At 34.7% G+C, this 20961-nt stretch overlaps 1 protein-coding gene across 3 annotated transcripts in view; it reads right to left on the bottom strand.

Moving 5' to 3' along the window:
* LOC306845113 (angiomotin-like 2a) overlaps positions 1–20961 on the bottom strand; it is a 39233-nt gene that overhangs the window by 8980 nt on the left and 9292 nt on the right. Inside the window, exon 1 of one of the 3 annotated variants that reach the window (XM_079377702.1) lies at positions 108–406. The exons of 1 other annotated variant lie outside the window; for it this stretch is intronic. The gene's annotated coding sequence lies outside the window, so the exon portion shown is untranslated. Of the gene's footprint in view, positions 1–107; positions 407–20961 lie in introns of those variants that run through there. One more of the 3 variants, XM_079377703.1, reaches the window with a different exon arrangement.

The raw sequence follows: 20961 nt of genomic DNA, 5'->3' as shown, positions 1-20961 counted from the left end.
AAAATATATAAATATAAAAGCATCGTTCACTGCTAGACACCAAGCAATGTGTCATAAAAAGGACAGTTTACAACAACAAGCCACTTTAAAATGTTTTAAAAACTCACCGACTCACAATCGCATCACGACCAAAAGTTACGGACGACTTTCTGTACTCGTTTATCTGTTTAACGAAATAATCCTTAAGGAAATTCGTTGGGTACGGCTTTTATTTCCATGCGTATGTTTGAGCTGCGTGTGCGTCTGGAGAGCTCCTCCAGCAGACTGAGCTCAGGAGCGGTGGGGCTCAGCTAATAAATGACCGAGCTCCGATTGTTCACGGTCCCTGGAATGCGCGGAATGTGAAGGCTGCGAGTCCCTCGGGGATCAAAAGCAGTTCCGCTTGTCGCTCGGCCCGCCTCCTCTCGGCGAGCACAGGGAGCGGAGCGCGCTGCTGAAGGGGGGCAAGTGCGCGGGACAAGCGGAACTGCATTCACTCTCAGCCCTGTGCGAGCGTTTGTCCTGCTTCTTGAAGGCGTTTTTGTTTGTAACGGTGAGAGGAATGCAGTAAAAGTCGCAGAGATCTGTAACCTTTTTGTTCTGTTTTACTACGCTTTCTTTTGAAGTTTCAGTGCGCTCATTAATTATACTGGATTTATGTACACAAAATATCATGGAGAATTTGTACTTTTATGAATGTGTTAGTTTGACAGAGATGATTTTTCACTTTTCTGGTACCCACTTTCTATATTGTTATACTTGCCTGATTTGCAAGTCTTAAAGGGATAGTTAGCTTAAAATAAATAAATAAGCCTATATAACAATATAGGAAGTTTTTATTCACAATTTATTCAGCCTCATGTTCTTTTAAGCATGACTTCCTTCTATGGAACACAAAAGATGTTAGGCAGATTTGTAAGGACTAGTCACCATTCACTTGCATTGTATGGGGGAAAAAAGCTGTAAAGAAAGTGATACTGTGATTCTCTTTTTGAAGAAGAAAGTCATACACGTTTGGAACAACATTAGTGTGAGTTTTTAATTTTTGTGTGAACTATTCACACACCAAATGCTTTATAACAGAAGTGTTGTGAAGTATATGTGCTAAAAATATGTGACCCTGGAGCACAAAACCCATCATAAGTAGCACGAGTATATTTGTAGCAATAGTCAAAATACACTCATTTTTCTTTTATGCCAAAAATCATTAGGATATGAAGTAAAGATCATGTTCCATGAAGATATTTTGTAAATTTCCTATACCATAAATATATCAAAACTTAATTTTTGATTAGTAATATGCATTGCTAATGACTTCATTTGACAACTTTAAAGGCGATTTTCTCAATATTTTGAATTTTTTTGCACCCTCAGATTCCAGATTTTCAAATAGTTGTATCTCGGCCAAATATTGTCCTATCCTAACAAACCATACATCAGTGGAAAGTTTAATTATTCAGCTCTAAGTATAAATAGAAAATTACCTTTATGATTGGTTTTGTGGTCCAGGGTCACATATATGACAAGCAGCAGAACGAAACAGAAAATGCATAAGAGAAATATAGACCATGAGCCATTAGAGAATGGATTTGAAGGTTTTTGTTTGCTCTGGGCTGGTGAATGTTTAAGCCGTGGCCCGTGCCAGTTAATTGCTGAGTGTGTCTGTGTGGATGATGGGGAGGGGGTGTCTGTATATGCGTTTGAGGCATACTGCCAGCCAGCTGTCCATTGAGAGCAATCCTCTTCCACCCCTTAATCATGCCTCAGAAAGAGAGACGTATTGTTCTCTCTGAAGCAGACATTACAGGGGAGAGGTCTACCATCTGCTCGTATACCCTACACCTCCCTTACACACTTTACACAAACACTCTATTCACAAACACACACGCCTGACCACGTCTCACATAGCACACACCCTCATCTTATCACGCACCATACCACACATATGACAAATTTATTAATTGTAGCTCAAATTTTGGTGTACACACAAATATAATGACAAAATGAGATAACGCCAATGCTGTAGATGACAGATCTGTTCATAAAGAAACATAAAATTTAAGGTTTGTGTGTGATTAGCAAAATACGAACAACGTTTGAAGAATTCATTGCATCTACGACATACAGTTGTGTATTTATTAACGAAATGTCAGTATGTTATTTATTGTGAATTTGCAAATTTCATTCTACGTTTTCCTGAACATTGTATTTGGGGACATTTAGTTTGATTACAGGTATTCAAGTGAGAGAAGAGACATTAACTATGGCATTTCTGTTTTTAACTCTCCGGTTTCTGATGTGCTAATCATGTGTCACCTAATTTACTATTATCTGCATTTTTTATTAATAAAATAGATTAAAATCAAACAAACAAATCATTGAAATCATCAAAACATAACACAGAATCAGCATTAATCTGTTAATCGTGAAAACAATTACATTTAATCAGTTAAAAAGTATGGAACAAGCAAGATCCAATTCAAAATTTATGAGATTGGTTTATATATAATGTAATTTATTGGTGATAAATATAGAAACCTGGTTATATTTCAAACACATTTGGTTTATTTGTACTATATCATAACTCCTATTCTTCTATATCATGAATTCCATTCATTTTGTTTCAAAATTAAGTTGATTAGTTGAGATTAAAACTTTGTAATCCAAATGAATGAAAACTGTATATGCAACACTATATAATCTTTAATATCAGGCCTAAATATGTTTTGCAGATATGTGTTGAATACACCAGCACCTGCTCTGGAAAAGACACATTGGAAAGTTAGAAAGTCCCTGCATTTTGTGAGTGGCAGCTGTGTGTAAAAATCAAGCCTGCACTTGTTGAGTAGACAGTTGGACTCCATTCATATCACATGCACAGATCTGTTTCTCTTTTTATGGAAATATGCAAAGACATAAACACACTTTTTATTTAGAATTGTAAAAATAGTTCATTTGCATGGCAGTTGCAAAAACAGCAGGTCATGCTACTTTTTACATTTGCCTATTCACCAATTTAGATATCAATATGCTATTATTTTTCATTATTTTCTATTATTATTTAGTTCCAGGTGCAGCTATAAAATTATTATTATTTTTTTACAGTCAGAAACAAATTAGTATCAAATAGCTGCCATTGAGGGCTTTCATTGTGAACTATCAGTTATGTAGGCTTTAAACATTTGCATTGCTTTTCCACCATAAAGGTGAATGTCTAATATCTAGAAAGGCATTTTTCTTCAGAAAGAACAAGACTGAAGGTTAAGGAGAGGGGGGAAGATTGTCTCGCCATTGATTCTCTTTGTCTTCCTGGAGAGGGAGGAAATGGCCGCATTCCACACATTAGCATGTGCATTGGGGCCATTATGGGTGGGAAAAGAGGGTTGAGGAGGGGTTTTCTACTTAATTAGCCTTTTCTTTAAAAACAACACGTCTACATGCATGAGCTACTGCATGACAATGAGAGCTCTGTGTGCCTGTTTATATTGTGTGTGAGTGCTTTTTTAGACTTTGAACAAGTAGTCAAAATTACATAACAATCCTGGATTCTTCATTTCTTCTTTTTTTATATATTAAATAGATACAGTAACATTTGCAGACAATGACAGAAAGACAGGTCTACAATTGTATTTACAGACCCCAAAATTCACTTGTCTACAACATGAATTCTGCACCTGGCATCGAAGTTAAAGTGATAGTTCACCAAAAAATGAAAATTACTCCACGATTTACTTACCCTCAAGTCATCCTAGGTTTATATGACTTTCTTCTTTCAGACGAATACAATTAGAGTTATATTAAAAAAATGTCCTTGCTCTTCCAAGCTTAATAATAGCAGTAAATGGGTGTTGAAATTTTAAAGCAAAATAAAGTACATCCATCCATCATAAAAAAGTGCTCCACACGGCTCCAGAGGTTAATAAAGGCCTTCTGAAGTGAATCGATGTGTTTTTGTTAGAAAAAATAACTTAAAACTTCCGCTAACTGTCGTACGCAGGCTCACGAGAGAGTGGCGTTCCTGCAGATAATGTAGAACGTAGGTGTAGCGTAAGCTCTGGTGAGAATACAGCAAAGGAAAACCAGTCTCCTGGTGGCTTATATTGAAATCCTCCCACATTTTTCTATACAAATGCTCGGTTTGTACTTCTAACCTCTTAACACAAAAAAGATTGCTGGCGACCTCAGATTATGAAAGAAAAAAGTCATATACACCTGATGGCTCGAGGGTGAGTAAATCATGGGGCAATTTTCATTTTTGGGTGAACTATCCCTTTAAGCACAGATGAGCTTATTTGTTTTAATTGATCATTTAACATTATTATGGCACAAAGCAGTTTGAAAACACCATATAGTCCAGGTGCCCCCTTTCCCAGATTTTCTGACTTATTCCAACAAAACAGCAAAAGGCAGTAAGGACATATTTGCTAACCATATCTATAACCAACCACACATACACTGTCAAACCAAAAAATATTCAGACACCAGATATAATTTTTTGATATCTTTTTACTAGTGGGTGCAGGACAACATAGTTAATAAATGTAAGTGAGGATAGCAAAATAAAGTGAACTGTGACATTAAACCAAAACATTCTTCATACAGTAGACTACCAGTAAAATTTGGGATCATAAAAGATTCAAACACTTTGACCTGACCATGTTTCCTGAAGTGTTTTTTTTTCCTTTAATTGCTAATGAAACATTTTTACACCACAGACTAAACAGCATTAAGCATTTTTTCGTAATTGGTTGACCTAAATTGGTAGTATCTAATTGTGTACTTAAATTTAAGAGCTGAATCATTTTTGGGTGATTGTAATCCATTACATACATTTCTATCAAAGTTCTCTGACATTATCAAGATGAATTTGACACAGTTTAACTTTGAGTTCTTACCATTTTCTAAACTATAGCAAATAACTGTGATATAATATGAGAAATGTCTGAATAAATGTTGGTTTGACTGTATATTATCAGCGTCCTTCTGGTGTCAGAGCGTAGCTGCTGGGGCAGTAATCTCTATCGCTCTCATCACCTCAGCCATATTTCAACCAGCCCTTTTGGCCTTTCATTTGACTAACCAAATCCATCCTGGCCTGAGGGCCAGTAGACCACTAATGACCCGTCGACCCCTTTCGAAAAATCCTCTCCTCTTGCAAAGACAGCTGCTCACATCTTAAAATTACTGTCGAAAATGTGTAGTTGTCCATGACCACCACTGCTATATCATCTGTGACAGGTGAGGCCAGGCATACTGAGGGCTCTTGTCTCAGCCCTCTGGCTCTGTCATCTAAATCTTCCCCTCGTCAAGCGGAGCGACAGAGATTTCTTTCAAAGTGAGGTATGTTGTCGATGTTGTAGAAATCAGGGAATGGATCTTTTTGGTATTTGATGACTAAATGTTCCATAACGTGCACTGAAAAGAATCAGTTTTCTAGGTATCCAGGTGTGCATGCGGTGTAATAGTGGGGGTCGAGACCCAGGACGCTGTCACACGCTTGTGACGTCTGCTCTTTGACCGCTCGTTTGAGCTTTAAATGTCTCACTGACAGTGGCCTTCAAAGGCAGGTTGCAATTTTCTTCTCTACTTCACAGAACACAATGAAAGCTTTGGCCAGCACATCAGAGTCCACACAAAGAACAAAGGGCTGTTCATGTGCCTAGAGCACTGAACTACAATACAAACCTGACATTTACACTGAAAACACTCACAAGCTACAATCACTGTTCATTTTCCATTTCATTAAACACCGGTGTCAGGAATTCCTTAATGTGTCTTTATAAAATAACGGCCTTACAATAATTTAAGGTCAGTTGATATATGGTTTCAAAATTTTTATTAAAATTAAAATTTCAAAATTAATTCATTAATCTAGGACAAATTTTGTTCATAAATGTACTCTTTTTATTGTCTTTCAAATATAAACAAAATAAGATAATTGGAACAAACAACCAAGGAAGAAGGTGTAACAGACATATTGCCAATAATTTGACAGTAGGACAAGGCAAAAAAATTTATAAAAAAATAAAAATAAAATAAATAAATAAATATGAATAAAAATATAGAATTAAAATGAATCTAAATAAATAAATAAATAAGAGAGTTACATTATATAATAATTTCTTTATTTAATTCAACATGTTAGAAGAACTTGCCAGACATCAATGATTTCATAAATACTCTTGTTGATCATTAATTCATGGTCAGTTCATTAATTTTCATTCATACAACCTGAAATGATCAAATGTATTAGTTAATGTGAAAATTATCATTAACAAAATTAATAAATGCTTCAAAATAGTTTTATTTCAGGTTAGCTGTTGCATTAAACAGTATTAAGATTTAGAACCTTATTGTAAAGTGTTACCCATAATAAATACAAAAGCATTATCAAAATGTTACACCACAGGACATTTCAACGGCCGTAAAGTATTAATTAACCTTAAATCTTTAAACTGACAATTTGTAGTGCTTACCACCAAAAAAAAAAAAACTCTACTACCAGAATTACAGTGGAACAATCTAGAAACTGTGTTGGAAAAAGCTGTGTTAAAACCTGCCCTTGTGCCTAGCAGAGGGTCAGACATTCCATGATATCACTGTTGCGGAAAACTATTCCAATTTTCTATGGACCCAATTCCTCTGTTTGCAGCACTCAATAGATAAACAGCACTTGTTTATACCATAAACACAATCTCTTTAGCATGCACCAGATTCCATTCCCTCCGTTTTTGCTGACAATATTTAACCCTCATCATACACGGTTTAGTAAACACATTTACTAAATGTTAATTTTCTTTAAAAAGTTTTATTGTACTGAAAGAGTATATCAAATAATCATGCATTATTAAAATTATGTAAAAGCGCAGATTATTGTATAAACATTTCAAAAGTGCAACTATATGACTATATTTGTAAATATATAGGTATATATGCAGAGTTCAGTAAACGTCAGACGAAATAAGATTTCTGGTTGATTTTGCCGTTGTTTTATGTAAACAAAGCCTGAGGAACTCAGTAGCAGATGCACCTGTCACACGAACACCATATGGCACGTCTGGGAAGCAGGGCATTAGATCCACTCCCCAAACCCCCTCTGCTTCCTCTGCTTCCTCTCAAACACAAACACACACAGGGAAACACTCTTCTCAATTTCTACATAACTAGGAAAAAACTGCATTTATTGAAACAGGCCACAGAAGCCATCGCACAAGAACACTATTAACCTTCATGTTCCCTTGAGACTGACCTCTTGATTTTATGTTTGTTGTCCTCAAATATGTGTAAAAAATTTTATAATTCAAGCAAGAAAAGTCTGCACCATAACAAATTTTTGAAGTTAGGTTTTTTTTTTTTAGTTAGAAGTTAGAAGAAGAATAATGGAAGAACCATAGAAGAACCATTTCTGGGTTTCCCAGAAAAACTTTCCATGAACAGTTCACCATTCTTTTCTTAGTCTGAAGAATATTGTAATAGTCTAAAGAAAAATACACTATAGTGAAAAATACTAAAATGTATTTGAAAAACATTTTATTTCCTGTTAAGTACACTACAAATACATTCCTATGTACTTAATAAAATATCCTGCAATTGTTTCTTTGGTATACTTAAAGTCTGCTAAATTGGAACAACTACACCGTAAAAAAAAGTTGAGCCAACTTAAAATTTTAAGGCAACCAGCTTCAGCAGATTTTTGAGTTCTCAACTTGTTGTTTTAAGTTTATACAACAAAAAGTTGAGAATCTCCTACAAAAATAAGTTGAGAGAACTCAAAAATCTGCTGAAGCTGGCTGCCTTAAAATTTTAAGTTGGCTCAACTTTTTTTTTATATAGTGTAAATGCACTTGAATTTTGCAGAAGTAGTGCTGAAGTCCAACTAATGATACACTTTTGTATATTAGGTCACACTTTATATTAAGTGGCTTTAACTACTATGTACTTACATCAAAAAATAAGTGCAATGTATTTATTGTGGTCATATTGTATTAAAAAACACTTTTGCTGCTATTGAGGTGGGATACTGGTAAGGTTAGGGACAGGTTAAGGTGGTATGGATTTTAAGGGTGGGTGTAAGGGTTTAAAGGTGTAAGGGGTGGGGCAACAGTGTAATTATAAATGTAATTATAGAAATTAATTACAGATGTAACTACATATAGGAATTTTTTAAAATATAAGTACAATGTAAAACATTTAAATTAAAAATTTAATACAATGTACTTATTGTGTACATTGTATTAAATTTTTAATTTAAATGTAAGTACATAGTAGTTAAGGCCACCTAATATAAAGTGGGACTGTATATTTTACTGTGCTGAAGTGGAACTATTGCAAGTATACTTTTAAAGACCGATACTATTCAAAGATCATACAATCCTCATCGATAGTGACATTAAAATACATTTTAGGCTTAATATTAAGAAATGTGCATTGAGCACAAGTGATGCTCCAAATAAAGTGTAATACAAAATTTTATATCAGTAAGTCTCAAGTGATATGTCAGTAAATTTGTTAATAGATTTGAACTATACTTTGTATAAAAGAAATCTATTTAAAATATATTACTTTTTTATTAGGGTTTTTACACTATAAAGAACATTGTATAGTGAAAGAACCTATCAAGAAGGTTCTATGGATGTTTAAGGTTTTTTTTATAGAACCATTGATGGTTTATTTTTAAGAAACCCATTTGACAAGAGGTTGACAGTCAGAAATTCTTTGAAAATTTACAGATTTAGTCACATTTTATGGTGTCTCTGAAACCTTAGAATATAGGACCATTGCAAAATTTGAAATAGTTTGAAGCAAGTTTCCAAATATCAACACGGTAATTCAATATTATATATATATGTTTCTAAATTGTGCCCAGACACAACTAGAAATTAAAGGTTAACATCAACAAAACAGAGTTTAAACACTTAGCATTTTTTCAAGCACTTCTTTTGATGGCGAGGAATTGTTTGTGCCCAGTCAAGCAAACATCTGAGCCACTTCTGTTCCAAACTCCCCCTCCCCTTAATGTGTTTACCAACAGTCCCCCAACAGCTCTGAACGGTTTCCCCTCTTGACAGCACCTGTCCCCCTCAGAGCAGCTTTATGAATAAGAGGTATTCTCTCACTTTGTCTCCGCATTCCACACGGCTATTATGACGAGAGCAGGTGTAAAAGAGTCTGGGCTGGATAACGTTTCAGCTTCACATCAGGAGAGTCTTTCAGCCATCATAAGGGGGAATTGTTTAAGAAGCCTGCCACAGTTTGAACCTGGACCATATAAATATGCGTGTGTGTGTGTACTACCAAATAACAGCCTAGGGTTGATAGATTTTCTTTGAAAGAAATGTATCATTTTATTCATTAAGGACACATTAAATTAATCAAAAGTGAAAGAAAAGAGATTGATAATGTTACAAAAGATCTCTATTTCAAATAAATGCTGTTTTATTGAACTTTCAATTCCTCAAAGAATTCTGGAAAAAAAAAAAAATATATATATATATATTGCACAAAAATATGATGCAGCACAACCGTTTTAAAAATTGATAATAAGAGGAATGTTTCTTGAGCACCAAATTAGAGTGATTTCTGAAGGATCATGTGACACTGCAGACTGGAGTATAATGACAGCTGAAAATTCAGCTTTCCCATCACAGGAATAAAGTACATTTGAACTTCGAAAATGAAATTGTAATATAATTTTACAGTATTAATGATCAAATAAATGCAGAGAGAGTGAGGGAGGGAGGGAGGGAGGGAGGGATGGATGGATGGATGGATGGATGGATGGATGGATGGATGGATGGATGGATGGATGGATGGATGGATGGATGGATGGATGGATGGATGGATGGATGGATGGATGGATGGATGGATGGATGGATGGATGGATGGATGGATGGATGGATGGATGGATGGATGGATGGATGGATGGATGGATGGATGGATGGATGGATGCTACCGTTCAAAAGTTTGGCATCAGTAAGATTTTTTATGTTTTTAATGGATCAAAAATAAAGAAAAAAGAAATATTGTGAAATATTATTGCAATTTCTAATATTGGTTTCCTATTTTAATATACTTTATTTCTGTGATGCAGTGCTGAATTTTCATCGCCATTAATCCAGTCTTCAGTGTCACATCAGAAATCATTTTAATATGCTGATTTATTATCAGTGTTAAAACTGAAAAATAATTTTTGTAACCTGTAATACTTTTTTATTTGATTCTTTGATGAATAAAAATTTTAAAAGAACAGCATTTATCCAAAATAGAAATCTTTTCTAACAATATAAGTCTTTACTATCACTTTTTATCCATTTAATACATCCTTGCTGAATAAAAGTATTAATTTCTTAAAAGAAAGAAAACAATTACTTACCCCAAACCTTTGAATAGTAGTATATTCAGTGTATATTCATTATAGCTACATGTAAATAAACACATTTAGTTGACTAACTTTCAATGCATTTTTTAAAAATTAAATGCAGCTAAAATAAATTGTTTGCGACCACTTACCTTAAAAAATTTAGTATAATTTTTTTTTTCTTCAGTGTTGTAACACAAAATTTTGAATAAACACTGTTCTTTTTAACTTTTTATTTATCAAAGAATCCTGAAAAAGTATCACAGGTCCCAAAAATATCAAGCAGCACAACTGTTTCCAACATTGATTATAAATCAGCATATAATAATGAATTCTGAAGGATAATGTGACACTGAAGACTGGAGTAATGATGCTGAAAATACAGCTTTGATTCACAGGAATAAATGATATTTTAAAGTATATTAAAATAGAAAAATATTATTTTCAATTGCAATAATATTTCACAAAATATTAGTGTCTGAGCACAGACACTTTCAGCGAGTTCTCAATCAGATCTTTTTCTCATATTTAATTAATCCCATTGCTCATATGCGACATATGTCACATATACTCAACTTAGTGCCCCTATCTGATACAGCATTTAGCATTTTCTTCACTATGTGATAACGATCAAAAAGGATCAAGTCACATGTACACCAGGACACACGGGTACAAGAGCAGCAGATGGTCTGGAAACCTCCCCCATAGCTCAGATAAAGTTGTCTCTCTAGGCCATTCTGACTGGGGATTCATGGGTAGTCTCATCAACCATTGAAATTAGATGGATGCTTCTAAGCCTGAAGCCTAGTGACAAGACTTGCACACATATGGAGACACACATAGGCCAGGTGGTGAAAGCAGGATTGAAGGGATAGGGCCGGATAGGGCTGTGTATCTCACTGCCCAGCTGCTGACTGGAATCTCACAGTATTGTTGCAACATGATTGTTGTGGCGCCTTCTGCTTCTTTCTTTGTCTGCATATGGAGCCTGAGGAAGTTCTTCCCATAATTTGGCTTCAAAGGCTATTTCCTTAATAATGCTGAATGCTTATTAAAAACTGAAAGATTAATTTATCTGTAGTGTTTATATGAACATATAAGCATGTTTTCCATGACTGATGCCGCTTTTTATAATCAATATGTATATTTTTGGAGCAAATTAAATTAACATTAGATGAATAAATCCAAAAATTTGATCTTATCTTATGAAAATCAAATTGAATACACTTTTATTTAATAATCTGATGATCAATAGCATGTTTTGCATTGCCATATTTAGTAAACGGTATGGAATATATTGTTAAATAAATAAAATTGAGGTTCATTAAGAGATGTCTTGAAAGTTTACTGAATCAGCTGTTCTTGCACGGTTGGTTTTGCATGTTCTGAAAACCCCAAAATAGGTGACCTATAGCAAATACACCAATTATGTAGCTCACGCATATGTAAAAGATGTGACAGACAACCAGTTCATACAGCAAATATTAGCTAAACCTGTTCTTAAAATTCATTTGTGAGTCCTAAAGATTGAAGACCGTAAAACAGTACTGACAACTTCACTCAACCACATGTGACATTACATGTGAAACTGACAAGTTTGATCTTTTGAGCAACAAAAGACTGGAAAACCAAACACTGCATACAAAATCTGTTGCATAAAGCAAAGACGATGACTGCTTTGTAGCTTCAGTCAATGAACAGCTTGTAGTCATTTAGGTACCAATGAATTCTGAGCTGCACCAGATAATTGTAAAGCAGAATGTGGGCATCTGTATGAGATCAAATCAAAAAAAGTTGCAACATGATAATGATTCAATATAAGGACTTGAATCAACAACAGATTGTCTCCAACCAAGTTCCAGATTTCTGAAATGCACTACTGACAGGAATATTGTAAAATATAAATATATTTTCAAATATAATTTATTCCTTTGATGGCATTTATTCTAATTTATTCTAATATGCTGATTTGGTGTGCAAGAAAAATGTCTTATTATCAATTCTGAAAACGGTTGTCTTGCTTAATGTTTTTGGGTAAACAGTAATACATTGTTTTTCGAGATTGTTTAATGATAAAAAGTTCAAAAGAACAGAATTGAATTGAAATATTTTTTGTAATAATTTAAGAGTCTTTACTGTTAATTTTGATCAATTGAATGTGTCCTTGCAGAATAAAAGGGGAAAAAAATGCCCCAAATGTTTGTCTGTGTTTGAAGAATGCCTTTAACAATAAATCAACAAGATGTACAAAAACAATCATGCAAGCAGAATTTGAGAGAATTGAATGGCTTTGTTTTACTATGTAAAAAAAATAATACTTGTATATATTCCACGCAGACGCCTTATCAATAAGGAATTAAAAAATTGGTAACATTTTACTTAAAGCCTTTATGTGTAATGCATTATAAAGGGTTATCAGTGTAATCCTAATAGAAGACAAAGTTTTGGTATTGCATGTCAATAACCCCTATTGCCTGTGTGTTATATAAGCATTAGATTGTTGAATTAGGGTAGGAGGGCAAGGGGAATGGACTTTGGATACCCCTGGCTGCCCCCCAGCTCTGTCCTGCCTGTCCGTCTGCCTGTTTCTGGCACTTTGCTCCCATTGTCAGACACTTCCTGATGGGAGGTGCTTGGGGAGAGAGAGCTCAGTCAACTGCAAAGGAATGTGGGCAGAAATTACGGATGTTTCCTGGGATTTCAGAACATAATTCCTGCTATTTTCCAGCCAGGCATCTGGAGCGAGCACTTCCGGCTATACACGCATTTAACACACAAAACACACAGCCTGACCCCTGAAACCGTGTCGCTGGAAGTGAAGCAGACGCCTTTTAAAAAGAGGACATCAGGGGGGGTTGGGGGGGTGCAACAATGTACGTGCCTGAAACTTCATGGAGGTGGCTGCGAAATTCTGTTTTTAAGATACACTCATCAACAAAGAATCATAAATATTTAGTGCATCAAAATTTTAATGCTCAAATTAAGTGTGATTCAAGAAGAACATTTATACGCTAACGCAAGAAAAATGATGGCATGTCAACTGAGTTGTGTAACTGATTTGCATATTTGGATCGCAGTAGTCATCCAACTTGTGTATGAATATGACAATACAGATGTGACATAACACATATCCAAAAGTAACATGAGACACAAGAACCCCTTAAATAGACCTCCTTCACTTCCTTCCATTATATACACATCACAAAAGTTGAAGAACGAAAGCCGACTCACCTTTTAACATTAAAGAGTGTAATTACCATTTGACTGGGCAAGAGGAAATGGGGCTCCATACCCAGAGGCTGTGTTAAACTAGCCCAGCCAAAACCACATAAAACCAAAAAGGGAACAAGAGAAGGAGCGTAATCGCTCTATATACAGCAGCCGGACTGGAAGGACTCCATCAGGCCTTCACTTCCACTCAGTTACCTGAGACCACAGCTCACTCCTACTGCCATTCAGAACAATGTGCTAGCAAAGACACAAAGAGAGCAGGAGGAAACGTGTGGGAAAGAAAGAACAGAAAGGGGGAGAGAAACATGAGTTGGAATCAGAAAGTCATGTTGAAAGGCTTTCATTCAGACCACAGTACACATCCATATACAACAGGAGGCCAAAAGTCTGAGACCACATGAAAGATTTGGGATTATTGACATTTCAACCTGAAACTAAATATTAAGTTTAACAATTTTGAACATTTTAAGATTTTTAAGTGAATCAAATGGGAACATTCAAATATCCATATATTTCACAATTCTCACTATTGCATACTTGCATGTATATTACATATTGGCTGTTTATTAGTAATTCAAAATCACATATTAATGCCTTATTCTGCATGACCATATTTTAGATCCCTTAATCTTACCCCATACCTAAATTTAACAAGTACCTTACCAACTATAAGCAGCAAATGTGGAGTTTATTGAGGGAAAACTCTTAATTATATATATATATATATATATATATATATATATATATATATATATATATATATATATATATATATATATATAATGATAATTTAAATAAAATAAAAAAATTAAATTTACACATTTTAAAAGAACTCAAGCTTAACATGGCAATCAAGCAATATTGTGAATTAGTATTATTATTATTATTATTATTCAAAGTAACTGATTTATATTTTAATACATTTAACATTTAATTTATTTCTGTTATGGCAAAGCTGAATTTTCAGAAATCATTCTAATATGTTTCTTATTATTATAAATGTTGAAACCAGCTTAATATTTTTGTGAAAACCATGATACGTTTTTTTTAAATAATATAATTATTTTTAAAAAGTTTTTTTTTTGGAACAATAGTAGAAATACTATGTAAAAGTATTTCTTTATTGCATCATTGCTGAATAAAATAAAAGAAATGAATTCATTACCATCCACATTTATTTTTGTCAATATATTTTCCAAAACAGTTCCAAAGTACTCTTTGAAAGTATACAGGTGACGGACTAATTCTTGCCAACGTGAACATCTCTGTTTCTCCCACTGTCTGGACTACCTCCATCCAAACCTGAATTTCCACATTCTTGTCGTGGCAAATATCTGTTGCTCTTCAACTTTGGCTGATCTAGTGTGTAAATTGAGACGTGAGTGGTGCTGACATTGCCCTGGATTGGTTTTGTGTGTGTGTGTGTGTGTGTGTGTGTGTGCATGTTTATGTGGTTTATGAGGACACAAATTTGTATAATGACATGGGTATGACAGAGGTATTACAATATGAAGGTGGTTTATGAGGACACTGCCTATGTCCCCATAATCCAAAAGGCTTAAAAAAAACATACTAAATTGTGTTTTTTTTTTTTAAATCTAAAAATGCACAAAGTCTCCTGTGAGGGCTACATTTAGGTGTAGGGCGATAGCACACACAGTTTGTTCAGTATAAAAGCCATTACGCCTATGGAGAGTCCCCATAAACCACAAAAACCAACATGTGTGTGTGTGTGTGTGTGTGTGAGAGAGAGAAACAGAAAGAGACAAAAATAATAAGTAAAAGAGAGAAAAAAAGAACATAGGAGAGAGAAAGATAGAAACTCTCAGATTATGTGTGACTATTTTTACTTTATAGTGTCTATTTCTGCATTTCCCAGCATTCCAGTGATGCATCACAGAAGCTAAATAGGGAAGTCTGGAGTTTTAGACAAGGCGACTGCTTGTTTGGCACCCTGTACTGGCTTCTGCTCCAGGGCATAGCAGCATGCAGTGCATTTGTCAGGTGAGCATCTTTACATGATCAACATTCCTTTCCACACGTGAACTCACTGACATATACTCACACACTTAATCAAACAAGTCGAAAAACAATGTAAGATCTAATTAAATTACATAATCCTCATATGTTTTCAGTGAAAAGAAGAGTTTGCAGTATCTCAAATTCAGTTAATTTAGTAAATGCATCTCCACAGATATAGACTGAAATTAACGAATTCATTACATTAAATAGCAATTATGTAACAATACAAAAATGTAAAAAAGTACAAGGCTAAGTAATTAAATAGAAAAACAATGTGTCAAGGTGAAAAGTAGAGAGATATGAATAAAATCTGAATAGATCTGATAAAATCTGTAAGCAAACAAAGTCAATAACACAGAACATGGGAAGAATGGGCAATCTAGGTCATACAAAAATAAAAAGATATTTCTATATGGTGTATCCATTTTTAGGTTTGATTATTCCAATGTTTTGGTACTTTGGATTGCTAGTCTCTTATAAGCCACTTCATTTTCCCAAGCGTCCTTAACCGGCATAGCCATAGGTTACAGCCTGAGAAAACATATGAGCCAACTGAACAAACATCTTACTACTGACCACGAGAATGCACTGACTGACCCACCTCACCACTCTGCAAGTGGAGCTAAGGATGACATACCAGAAAGACACTGCAGATGGGCGGACAGTGATCAAAATGAGGAAATCCTATGCAAATGCACACACAGACACAGACACACACACAGACAGACACATACACACGTTTGGTTTTGTGAAAAGTGGGGACATCCCATAGGCGTAATGGTTTTTATACTGTACAAACTGTATATGCTACTGCCCTACACCTAAACTCAGCCCTCACAGGAGACTGTGCATTTTTACTTTCCCCCCAAAAAACTCACTCTGTATGATTTATAAGCGTTTTGAAAAGTGGAGACATGGGGCAATGTCCTCATAAGTCACCTTCATCTTGTAATACCTATGTCAAACCTGTGTCATTATACAAACTTATGTCCTCATTTGTCACAAAAACGTGCACACACACATACGCACACACATACACGTACATTGGGAACCAAAATGCCAGTAAGGTAAAAGGACTCATGGTAGGGCAGGACCGGTTACATCCTCCCATTGTTTGTGTGCATGAAAGTGTGTGTGTTGATCAGTAAAGGCGGGAGGGACATTTGACCTGCAGATAGCCCTCGTCAGGCGTGCAATGGAGCGGTTGATGTCATGCACAGGCCCAGAGCTTTCTCAGGACATGGGTGAGAGCAGAAGAGATAAGACTGACCTGACACCTGCTCATCAGACACGAGAAAGACTGAATCTCCATCACTGTTTTTGACAAATTCACTCTTATTCTTCATCTTTAGCTTAGTGTACTTACTTCAATAAAGGAATTTAAACCATTTTTGAACATTTTTAATTGCTACTCTCTTAGTTTAATCTGTATTGTTACTTAAATGTTATTTTACTGTTCAAAAGTTTTGCAGTTATTTTTTTTATTTAATTTATTTATTTATTTAAAAGATATTGCACTTTTATTCAGCAACCATGCATTAAATTGATCAGAAGTGACACTAAAATCTATTGCAAATAAATTCTTTTGAACTTTGTATTAATCAAACATTTAAAAAAACGTATCATGGTTTTCACAAAATATTGAGCAGCACAACTGTTTTATACTATGAAAATGTTAAGTATTAAATATGAAGTACTTGAGCACCAAATCAGCATGTTAGAATCATTTCTGAAGGATCATGTGACAGAAATGGAGCAATGCCTGCAGAAAAGAAATAAACATAATAACAAATAAAATCAAACGAATAAATTACATTTTTTAATACATTAGTCAACATTTGAAGTGGATCAAAAAAAGTTCAAAGATGTTGATCCACTTAAAATGTTGACTACAGTACACACACACACACACACACACACATACACATACACATACATATAGTCTTATCAATATAATAAGTCTTTGCATTCAAATCTCGAGTCAAGTCCCGAGTCAAAATAGGCAAGTCCAAGTCGAGTTGCAAGTCCTTAACTTTTAGCTTCAAGTCTTAAACAAATCATTAGTGCTCTTTGCCCAAATTAGTGTCTCAGTATTAATTACCATATCAAATTTATAATAATTTATATCAGGAAGTCGGGTAGAATATGTTTTACATTTAATGACTGGGTGCCCTTAGCAAAGCTACTCAAGTTCAATTTAGGGATTGTGGCAAAACAGGACAAGCAGTGAAAAAAAACAAAACTATTTTATTAGTAACAATAGCAAAGACAACATAATTTCATAGAAATAACAGCTGCAATACTTTGCATGTGTGCATAAGAAGAATATATGCTTCTAGGTGTTATATCTAAGCCAATGAGCCATTATTTGGATCCTCAATGAAACAGATTTAAAAACATGTGAGCAGAAACAACTGCTTTGAAAGAACTAGAAGAAATAACTGCTACCATACTTTACATGTGAGAGGAAACCTGCAATATGGATGCAGACAAACTCATGAAGACAGTCATTCAAAAATGCTGTGCTATCATTCTTTATAACTAAGAGTAACAAAACGTTAAATGTTAAGTTTATAATATGTATAGCTAAATTTAGGAGCTGAGCGCTATACAGACTGATTTACAACACGTGAATTCAATTATTTATTCCGAAAGAAATAAAAGTGAAACGAGTGCCTGGTGAAGAGGGAGAAAAATATATTAGTATTAGTATATTTTATAGTTATATACAGACTACAATTCACAAATAATTTTGTGAAAGAAACACTTCTTCAAATTATATTTTAAATGATCATTAGGCCAATTGCCGCTTTTTTCCCCTTCAAATTATAGTACATTTTTTTGCAATGATTAATTTTTAATCTAGCTTAAATCAAGGTTTTTCTAATAATTATTTTGCACCAAACTTTAAACCTTTAAAAAATAAGCAGGGTTACATTTTAACTCATCAGTTTGATCCTGGATTTAAGTAATATTTGCACCATAACTTTTAACTTAATGGAGGTTTAAATAAAATAAAATGCACATGCAATTAAAATATGACACTGATCTGATCATAAAGTCTTTCCGAGTCACAGGGCTCAAGTCCAAGTCAAGTCTCGAGTCATTGCTGTTAAAGTCTCAAGTCTTCTTTAATTATGTCGAGTCACAAGTCATCAAATTTGGGACTCGAGTCCGAGTCAAGTCCACACCCTGATACACATACACATATAAACTATAATAGTTGTTCAATTGTAATATTATTTCACAAAATTACAGCTTTCCTCTATTGATATGCAATAAAAAAAATATATAGTACACCTAAATAAAAATAATAGTTTTTTTATAGATAGATGCAGCCTTGGTGCACATCAAAAACATAAATACAATTTATATATTTGTTAATATCACTTATTTATATGTAGTAATGTTATTGGTACTTTACATTGCACAGTTTATCATTATACTAAGCTTACTCCAAATGCTATGACAAAACAAATGTACAGCTTTCTTCATTTAAATAAAACACACTAAAACTGAAGAAGAAAAAAAGATACAAAGACAGAGGGAAAGAGAGAACAAAACATGTCAGGAATGAGGCAACTTTGGAGAAGGGCCTCAAATATGATGAAAAACACATCTCTGTCTCCTCAAAGGAATGTGCTTCACCCTACTGCTATTTTACAATGAGCGCTCTGAATTTCAAAACTGTGAATGGTATGTGGATATAAGTACCAAGATGGCATGAAAAACACTGCATAAATTCAAATGACCCCATTTGTTGCTGCATTATAAAAGATCAAACAGGGCTGAATAAAAGAGAATCTGATTGGCCATTAACTCAGTAGGAGTTCACAGGCTTTGCTCCATGCCTGTAAGCACACATTAACATTTTCACTCCTATTGTATGGCCTCCTGCTGTCGTGCTGGATTCCACAAATGCCTCCATTTCTCCCTGTGGATCCACAGAGGCAGTGTGCTATCATTTCCTGCTTTTAGATGGATGAGATAAGAGTGTGTGTGACCTTCTGAATGGAATCGCTCTCCTCCCATCACCCCTGACCTCTTTTCCATCATAACGATGCAATTAATGAGCATCGACTCAGATCTGAGGGCAGATGTGCTTTGTGACCATAATCGGCAACATTCTTGGTTCGTTTACCCATCAGTAGACCGACATGAAACCTGAACACTTTTTTTCCTTTTTCCTGCACATTTTCTGCCCAGATTGCAGGGGAAAAATCTGTGCAGTTCTGTGAACTGCAATTAAATATTGTTAAATGAGTTAAATGGAGCTTATTGCTAGCTAAAACTATTTTTAAAATATCCAAAATATTTTTCTATATGTGCGGTATGGAGGAATATAGAATTTTGCGGAGCAGATTCTGTGAAGGCCTGACCATAAGTATAGATGGAGAAATTCCCAGGCCAAAAACAGAGCAGGGCACTATTTTTTGCATTCCTTGTTCTCTCCATCAACTATAATTCAGCATAAGCAACAGTATCCTCCCTAATGCAAGAACTTGAAAATATCAGCTGGAACAGTGATTGACCACATACCAGGTATGACAGCAATAAAAAAACTGGTCAACAGGGCTGATCATGACCCAATCTGCTGTTCTGATGATAGTAACCTTATATTACTCAAGAGGTAACATGGCAGTCTCCACCTTAAATAAACAACTTCATAATGCGCATGTACAACTTCTTGCGTTACTGTAGCAACAACATTTAAGGGGATTTAAGTAAGATTAGTTGAACAGTGTAAGAAAAGATGACTCCATCTGCAGTTTGAGATTTGCTTGAGAGTTTTTCTTACTCTCAACGTGATGCCTTTAACTGAACATTAAAATGAGAACCATCATCATTATAATTTTGGCTGGGCAAATTGCTGATGTAATGGAACTTGGCTTCAGTGGCTTCACTTATGAATTAAATCTCACTGTCCCACCACTGACTACGTTCGCAGCTGTCTTCCATATTAACCAAAGAACTACAGGTATGTAAAATCTTTGGTCAGACTCCGCCAGTGCGTAATTGTGACGAATGAAAATCAAGAGTGACGTAAAAGACTATTCAGCCTGAAGTCCTGTTCACACTAAGATGAGTATTTGGTGCAGACAGTTAATAAACATTAATCTAAATGCATCTGTTCAGGCAGACAGATTTGCATGTTGCAAATGCAACAGAATTTTTATTGCGAATAAGATGTTATTGTGATATTATTTAGAGGACAGAATTCTCAATTCTCAAACTCAATATATCGAGGGCTGCTCAAAACAAGTTGGCACGAGGAGAAAATCGTCAGTCGTTTACACAACACCCTCTGACTGCCTTGTGGAGCCAAGCCTACACCACAGGCCCAAATAAGAACAACTCTAGATCAGTCATTT

Source organism: Barbus barbus (genome assembly GCF_936440315.1).
Source record: "Barbus barbus genome assembly, chromosome: 25".
NCBI lineage: Eukaryota > Metazoa > Chordata > Actinopteri > Cypriniformes > Cyprinidae > Barbus > Barbus barbus.
This window is presented reverse-complemented; position numbering and strand designations above follow the sequence as displayed.